Source organism: Anopheles coluzzii, chromosome 3, assembly GCF_943734685.1.
Source record: "Anopheles coluzzii chromosome 3, AcolN3, whole genome shotgun sequence".
Taxonomy (NCBI): Eukaryota; Metazoa; Arthropoda; class Insecta; order Diptera; family Culicidae; genus Anopheles; species Anopheles coluzzii.
In genome coordinates, this window is record NC_064671.1 from 1,145,309 (window position 1) to 1,154,577 (window position 9,269).

Here is a 9,269-nt window from a genome sequence, read left to right on the forward strand (position 1 = left end):
CTATTTTCCCATTGCTCTGCCGGCGCGAGAAATTATGCCAGGTCAGTGATGGAAGATGCCACCCCAATCCGTACTGAGTGTGCATGCGCGTGTGTTAGTGCAGATGTTTCTATGTGTGTGAGTGCATCAGGGTGAAGAAGAACGTGTACGCAAGAACACGGCATTGGGGCGAAGAATGGCGTCTGCAGTAAATGGCGTTACCTTGCTGTTGTGTTGTTGTTATCCGTTTGCGCCAAAAGGGACACGTAATAGAGACGAAGGGGTGTGCGTGTGTATGCGCTTGCAATGGAGAAAGGGGTTGCATGGGAATGGGGGGAAAAGGGAGGACGGCAACTACACGAAGGGACGGTCGCTCGGCCAGACGGACGATGGATTCTCTTTGTTTTCGAGTCCGCGCGCATACTGTACCAACCCTTTCCCCTTCCCCGCTGGTGTGCCATACCGTAGGTTTCGCTTTCTTTATCGTAGCCGTCGTCGCCGTCGCCGCCGTTGTGGTAGTCCGACGGGTAAGACGCCAAGAACACGTCGAGTTTGGAGTTTTCTTTTCTGCTTCGATCCCTGCCCTGACACGGACAACAAAGAACTGCATCGAGTTAAGCTTGAACGGGCGGAAGGGGTGCGAGGGTGTGTGCGTATGTGTGGAAGGGTGAGGACGGAAAGAGGAAGGGTGAAGCAGTGAGTAAGCACTCTCGTTAGCACATTTCGCAGACGATACATTGCACTTAACAGAACGGTGTTCTTTCTCTGAAGTAACTAAAGTAATAGAATGCCAAAAAGCAATGAAGAGGAGAGGGAAGGAAAACAAGAAGCAGACTCACTTACACAGTGGCGTGGTAGAGGGAGGAATGTGAAGAAGAATGACTGTATTCGTTTTGCAAATATTACGAGCATTTTTTTTATGATTTCGTACTGAAATAGCAAAATTGCAAACGCTTCTCGTTGAGTTGTTTCCTGTTTTTGACATTTTACTGTTACGTTTCCATAGGGATGACTCATCAAAGCAGCACCAGCAACGCCTCCTGCGTGTACTTGGATGCACGTGGCAGGGATGCTTTGTCACCCGGTTCACATGTTTCGGCCCCAAAAGGATATGTATGATGGCATTTACGACCGAATTCGCATAGCTTCTACGTTTTCCTCGTTGCATCATCTTGCCTAACAACGCCCGGAGGCGGCTCGAGGATTCAAATCACCTGCCGCCGGAGCTAACCTGCCTGCGGGTGGCAGATAACGCCTCCGAAACTGTGGGGCTCTGGCACGGCACGATGCACTGCAACGTGACGCCGGGTTTTACGCCGCCACCACTCCGCGCCACACACACACACACACTCTCATTAGCGCGATAATTGTGCTCGCGCAGTATGGGGGCTTCGAGGGTTTTTTTCGCAACTTGCTGGGCGGCGGCTCTGCGTGCGTTCGGATGCTATTTTTGTACGCACTTCCGTTCGTCCTCGTCATCTGTCAGTTGAGGCGTTAGCGCGCTGATTAAATGGAGGATGAGTGGAGAAGGAGGTTAGGGGGCGGTGGCAAAACGGGAAAGCCTTACACTAAAACACTTATCAGTGACGCGGGGTGAAAAGGTGAAGGTTACGGACTGCGAGGAAGTGGCAAGGGGATATCCGGACAGCGAAGGTTGCTTGATAAGAAAATTATTGAAAATATTTTACACTGGATTAGTAAGTTTGGACGGACTTATTTTATCATTTTTAGCTGCTACTTTACTTTTACTTTACTTTTAAGGACAATAATGATTTTTTAAATTATTTTTCACGGGGATGCAGTATGTTTGATAAGCTTTCCAGAAATTACCACACACATTTCAATGAAATTTCATTTAATTTCAACATTCAGCGAAAACAGTCTTAGCGATAATTTCTTGTTATATCACGTAACGTTGTTACAACATCGCTTTCGCACAAATTACACTCGATCTCCTCAAAGCGTCCCAAGAAGATCCGCTTTTAGCCTCGTCCTATCATTACCGGTTGGTCTAATTTACGATACGACAAATGTTTTACTTAGTTTTCTGCAGCACCGAATCTTCTGTCTCCTACCATTGGAGCCCTCCTGGGCCTGCACATGCAATCTATTTTTTGCATCACCAACACACAGAATGGCTGACGCCATGGACCCCACACACACACACACGCGCTTTCTGTGTCCCTCCAGCTTATTTCTATTTTCAGCCCCATCGTCGACTACCGCATGCAGTGCGCTGCAATCGAATGCACGTGTTGCAGCGTTGTCTTCTAATGCAAACGCCGGCCGCACGCTCTAGCAATAAAGGCAGCTAAGAACTTGCCTTTGCCAAACCGAAGAATGTGCATCTGATGTCACATTGGAAATTGCTCTCAGCCACATTACGTCAGCAGGAATTTTCAGGTCACATGGTGGTTCCCTCGCTTTATCGTTCTTCGCTTAAAAACATGAAAATTCGTGCAAGTATCAAACAGTGAATCACTTATCGATTGGTAATTGTTATCTTTTTTAAGGTTGAGGGAGGTATGCTTGATTGCACAATGTGTGTTATTGAAATTTAATGTAACATCAGACTACATCCCTCCAACGACTCATTGCACGCTTCCAACAGTTCGCTTGTGCAAATTAGCATTTGCTGGAGATTAATAATAGCTATGCTCATGCTTTTGCATGCATATCATTCTTCACACAAACCAATGACTCCCCGTGTTTGGTCGAATTTCGGGCGGAAAAAATATTTGTCCCTCAACCAGCGATGATTCACCACGAGTCAATTGATTTTCCCCGTGCCAAACGTGCATTAGACATTTGCTTTCGTTCTCAAGCGTGATGAGTCAAGGGTTTTTGCTTCTCCTTTTTTTTGCTATTGAAATAAATCAGGCACACAAACACACACAAAGACCCCGTGCTCGGTAAGAAGCTCTATTCGAATTGATAAAATAGGTCAATGCCTTGTTCTGCAATGATTACTAGCGCGAGGGGTTTTTGTTTTGTTTGCTGGTCCAATTCGATTACTTTACCACCACCACCACCACCACCACGCTAACGTAATAAGGCAGTAAATTAATCCTGGTGACCCGAGAGAGATTAAACATGTTTGCGGAATGCGCAAAAAACGAGCGAGAAAATAAAAACATTGCACGAAACTGTGCAAAACAAATTCCTGTGCCCACGTGGGGCCTTCTTGTTGAGCGCAGGAGAGCGGCAGGAGTGCGCAAAACACAAATTATCATGGGAAACGAAATCACTCAATTGGCACACTTTCGGACGACTGAAACGCATGCTCAGATTGCGCACACACATAATACGCAGCATACGCGCAAAACAAGCGGCCACGACGCTTATGCAATGGGCAAGATTTGAATCAACATCAAACCCATTCTAAGTCGCATTAGAAACCAGAACGAACCAGCCTCACTGTTAACCTTGACGGAAAAGAAGATGGAAGAAAAAAGTCAGCATAAACATCATTGGGACCACTGGGAGAGAGGGGGAGCTTTGGCAAACATAAACTCAATAACAAACCTCAACTCAACCACACTCCTTTACCTTCCCACGCTTGCCCACTGATTAAGAACACACGAGCTGGAAATGGAACCTTGCACCCCTCAATCCCCCTTTTTCGAGGGAAATGGCGCATGATCGCTCTCCGCAAACGGCCCCGTGGGCCTGTCGTCTACTGCACACCTCACAACGGACTTTCCACCGCTCGTGTGTCTCTGTGCTGGCGCAACACTAACGGCAAACGGACATGTGAAACGGATGACACTTGATGCGCATCCCCTTCTCCGTACGGCCTGCACCTGAATCGGATCACATTGAAGGGTCGTTTTCCTTTGCAGGCACGTTTGCCATCGAGGAAAGGCAGTCCGGGGAGGTGACACGTGTGCCCGGATGGTATGCTGATGGGGTGGTCCTCACAACACAGCAAACTGATCGTTGGCCTGATCGCATAAAGAAATGTACAATTGCTCAACGCGGAATGCAACACTGTCGTGTTCTGGGTGGAGAGGAGGCACAGTGTGGCACAAAACGAGTGATTAGTGTTGATAGTTGTGTACAATATGATACTTTTATGGAACGTACGATTGAACAAGGATCGTTTGTTGATATTTTGCAAAATAAAATGGATTGATTCATTTGCTACAAAAATTAACTCAAAATATCCTCCTAAATGTATCAAAACCATTGGGATGTGTGGAGGCTCCACTGTGCTTCCATTTGTAACATTTTGTACAGCACTGTGCCGCCGGACGTAATCGTCGTATGTTTGATTCTGATCGGCCACGAGTGCACGGGTACGAAACAAATACGCTGCAACCTAAACTACCGACAAGCTTCCTTACTGTCGCTTCCTCAACCACGCCCCCCCCCCCCCCACCCCATCTAGCCCTTTCCACTCCCTCTATGTCCACGTGCTCACATTTCCCACGAGATATGACTCAATAACGTGAGCTCGAGCATCCGGCCGTCGCCCATCGAGTACTACCACCAACACCACCACCTTTACTACTACTAGGTTAGGTAATCTTCATAAACGCCACATGACCACAAACCCTCCATCCGCCCCTTTTGGGTAGAAGGGAGGAACGAGGTGGGGGAGGGGTGAATACTCGTGGCCTATTTTATTACGTTCGCGTCATCGGAAAATCGGTGGCGTTCGGTACGAAAACGTGCCCCGACCGATCTGTGTGTGTGGAAGCGTCCATTTGCGTGCGGGGACGGAAGGGAATTGTCGATCAGCTGCAAAACGGGAAGCAATAATTGAGCGCCAACATTGTAGCTGTGTGGCACGGTTCAGGGGGGGGGGGGGGAGCAAAAAGAGAAAAACATAAAACAACGTGCCACTTTAGAACGCAGAAAACAGAACCGCGAATGCCAATCGAAACCGAAGTAGCTCACATTACTACTTCAGCCACCCGGGTTGCGGTTTTGGTTGCAAATTTGGTTTTATTTTTTTCCCCCCATACACAGTCACCGTCACACACACACAGACACGTGGGCTGACCGTTTGGTAGTAAGCGCGAGCGAAATCGCAATCGCGCAACCGTTTTGAGACGGAGGGGGGGGGGGGGGGGTAAAGTGTGTGCGGATAGGAATATCGATTGGCCCGGGCTGGCCGCGGAGTAACGGATCCGATGCTCGATTTAGGTTAGCAAAACATGCCCGATTGGATTAATCCCGTTTTTTTGTGGTACGCAACGGTTGCGCAAAAACTTTGGGTGCGCATAATTTTTGGGTGGCGATTGCAGGGGAGTGCAGAAGGGTGTTTCAATTTATTGTACTGTTTTTTTCAGGGCCCTTTTTAGTCTACTGATTTACCTAAATAGCAGAAAATAGCTTCTTTAACGTTGAGTAATTTTTAATCAGTTTAACTTACGCCATAATAACAATTTCCACACCATCTACCTCCATCTGGTTCAATTTATTAATCCTCTTTTTGTGCCATTCTAATGTAGACCACCATCCAACCAACATACAAACAAAAAGAAACCAAGAAACCCGCCAGACAGCCCAGCAAGAAGAATAAAAAAAAAGCGATAAACATAATTTTATTATTAAAACAAAATCGGCCGTTCATTTATTTACCATTGCTTAACCGAACGGGGCAAGAATTGCTAAGTAGGCCTGATGCCGGGCAAAATTGCAACAATCTTACAACCATCGCAGTACGCCATGGATAGTAGTAAGTAAACACACAAATAAACCACCAGCGTGTTCCAAAACGAACAAAAATAAATGCAAAACACACAGAACACGAAGCAGGAACGAGAGGCGCAGAGCAAGAGAAAGAACCAACCAAGAAGCACCCAGACGCGGTAAGGAAGGTAAGCAAACGAAATAATGAAATATGTTAATTGAGCAAGAATTTTCGGGCCGACCCGTTCTTTGGCACAGTTTTGCAGGCCGCCTGGGGAAGTGCTCAGAAAGTGGGCAAACCCCCAGCTGGTTAAGGATTTTTCGACTGGACCCACAGACAGACCCTTCAAGCTTTGCCATCCATTCGAGGGGAAAGGGGGGGGGGGGACGCGTCGCATTAATGTTACGTAATTCACTCGGACCATATGCTGATGTAATTCGGCCCCGAATGCCAAACAGAGTTTGGCGACACCCGGGCCATGGAATAGCACATTAGCACATAAGAATCGCACACGAAGACGCACACAAAGACGCACACACTGTGTTCTGTGTGACCTCATTCAAACGCGCCGATAATGCAAACGCTCGATCATGGTGGATTTTCGTTTATTTAATGTTTTGCCTCATGGATTTGTTTTGCGCAGACCGTCCCCACAATGTGGGCAATTTGTGTTTGATTTTGTGGTTTTGTCGTGCTTGTCGAGGTTCTCAGGCACCCCGCAGGGCGGGGCAGTGAGGTCTAGAAAGTGTGACAGTTGGTCAATGAGTAACGCACCATTCTTGACCTGGTTCTGGTTCTGGTGGCCTGTCTGTGAAGGCCGGTCGGATGGTTTCTCTTTGTTTTTCTATTGATTCTTCCGTTTTTTATTTGTAGATCTTACTGTCAAGCCATAATGCGGAAATTGAGATCTTCTGGAATTCTAGAAGCCCTCCATAACGGCGTTTAGTGTGCACCCAAAATATGGCAAGGTGTAAAAATTATCACTTCCAACATTATAAATAGCCAACCGGTTAGCATGCGGACGAAAATGAGGCCCACAATGCGAAGTGCTCTCCATCGCATCGCAAGATGGGTGATAAATCAGTTTCAAGTGGTTTTGCGTCAATCAACGTTTTTCATAGAATTAAGTGATCATGGTTATTCCACTTCTATTACACACTCACAACGGCCACTTACGTAAGGCGATAGTGGTTTGTAAAGATGATGGACACGCACACACACACACACACACACACACACACACACACACACACACACACACACACACACACACACACACACACACACACACACACACACAAGCAACCCCCCCTTCGTGTGCCCTTTCTTAGGGGAGAACCAATTAACGTCGTGTGAGTGCGCTGGAACTGAAACATCTCTTCACAAGTGGCGGTTTCTCCGCGACGATCACTTAGAAGTGCCTAAGAATAGGCGAGGTTGCCTTTGCCGGAAGCAACCGCTTCGTTCAATCCAAAACCACAACTCATGACGTAACGCGATGTACAATGTTTCCGAGCCTGATAATCCCGAGCACAGTTGTACACAGGGAGATGCTCTAGTGAAACACATTGCACCAACAACAAGAAAACAATCTTCCATCGATCGGGGATTTCTTACCTTCCCGTAGTGATAATCTAGAGCGTAAAGTGTTCTAAAGCGCGATTACGCCGCGGAAGTACACTTGTTGCTTGGTCTTCCCCCGAGAGGGAGTGAGAGAGTTTGCAAAAGTATGCGAAGAATGTAATCAGAGGTTTGCAAAATACTACCAGTAAGGTAAAGGAAAGGTAAATCAAACGAGTTCGGTTCGACGTTCAAGTGAGTGCGTCATCGAAACCAAATAGGCCATCGCCATGAGGCCACGAAGAAAGAAGAAATGACACCGTTAGAGGAATGGGTACGGGGGGAAGGTTAGCGCTGATAAGGATGATTACCTAACCGATTGCGATTAGATGCGTCTGTTGTCTTGACCGGATTTTAGCGGCAAGCGCGAGCGTCCGAGGATTTGATTTATGTTCTGCGCGTGCTTGATAACTCGCTTGCCCGTAAAATGATGTAATTCTTGCTTCTCCGTAGCTTTGGCGTTCAGTTCTAATTCAGTTACGCCGAATATTCGTGAACAAGAAGCATCCTACGGTGTTTTCTATTCTTAGCGTGACTCAGATGATCCTTTAATGGATTGAAACGACCATGATGCACCGACTCGCGACCGATCGTTTTGCAGCATCACGCCACCAGTGTTCCAAGAACGGGCAGAGCCGCCACTTCGCTGGATACACCAGACACTTCCTCAAACCGGGCGAGGGGGGTCTAAGCTAATTGAAAGTGTACCACGAACCAACCCCTGCGGCCAGAGATACTAATTGCCGGCGCATTGACCGATTCGCCGAAGCGCGCGTCTGCCTGCGCCAATGCCAAAAGCCGTTGGCCGGCAAGTTTTGCGGCAGCGCTATAAACCGCGTCACCACCGCGTGCGTGCGTGCGTGTGAATCTTCATGCGAATATTAATGGCCGCGTTCGACTACTCTCCCTTTGCCGGGGGTGGACACACTTTCCGGGAAGCCGGGAGTGTTCTCGCTTCTTTGTTCTCCCGGGCCCGTGTTCGGTGGCGGAGGTTTGCTTTAGTTAGTTTAAACCCTTCCCATCCTTGCGCCAGCGTTTGTCTTCGTTTTCGATCGTCGATTGAATAACATCATTAATAATTGCCGACGCGTGAGCCTGCAGCGAAAGGAAGCGAGACGTCTGGACCGTGTGTGTGTGTGATTGTGTGGAAGTGGTCGAGTTCAAGATCCTCACTCTAGGGCATGACCATCGCTGAGGCGTGCAACATGAGGAGAACCCCTAGATGGAGCTTATCTGCCGTTGTGGTTTGTTCCGTCTTCCTTGTCCGCTTGATGCAATCGTGCACTATGATTTCATTGCCGATTGGCCCCGCCACTGGATGATAGATTGTGTTTGGCACCGGATTTTGACCGGCATCATCATGTACGGATTAACTTTGTTGCATTTAAAAGGTGCGAGCAATAAGGCTACTGTACAGTGTCATTGATGTTGCATCCTTCCCAACAACTTGTTAGGTAATTTGAGCAGGATAGAGAAATAGAGAGAGGAGAGAGAGAGACCTCAGATTATCAAACAAGCCCTTGATGCTCAAGGAAGGCGCGATAATGGGGCAGCGCCATGCTTTTTGCATCCAGGAAATCTAAGGCCTTAAAGCGAAATGTGTTTTTGGTTCGCTTGATTGCGCGTGTCCTTCGCTGGCTGTCACTGTCGCTAACTAACGCTGGCTCGAGCGCTCCACGGTCGAACTTTATCAGTGACGATGCTGTACAGTGATGCTATTTCTACGCTCCCTTCAGGGTGGTTCAGGGCAATTCATTTTATAGCCGTTGCCGTTATTATTTTTCTGTTCTGTTGAATAACATTTTATTGCTCTGTTTGTGACTCCAGTTTTATGCGCTTTCTTATCATTTATTATAAATGTTCTTGTTTAACTATTCTTATGACTTGCAGTATAAGAACTCCGGGCGATCATATCCCGTTCCCGATGGTGATATACTTCTTCAACATGCATCGCACACACTTCCGGCAGGCCGGAACACCACATCCCGAGATGGCCGAGCGCGTCCGATGAGCGCATTAGAAGCAGCAT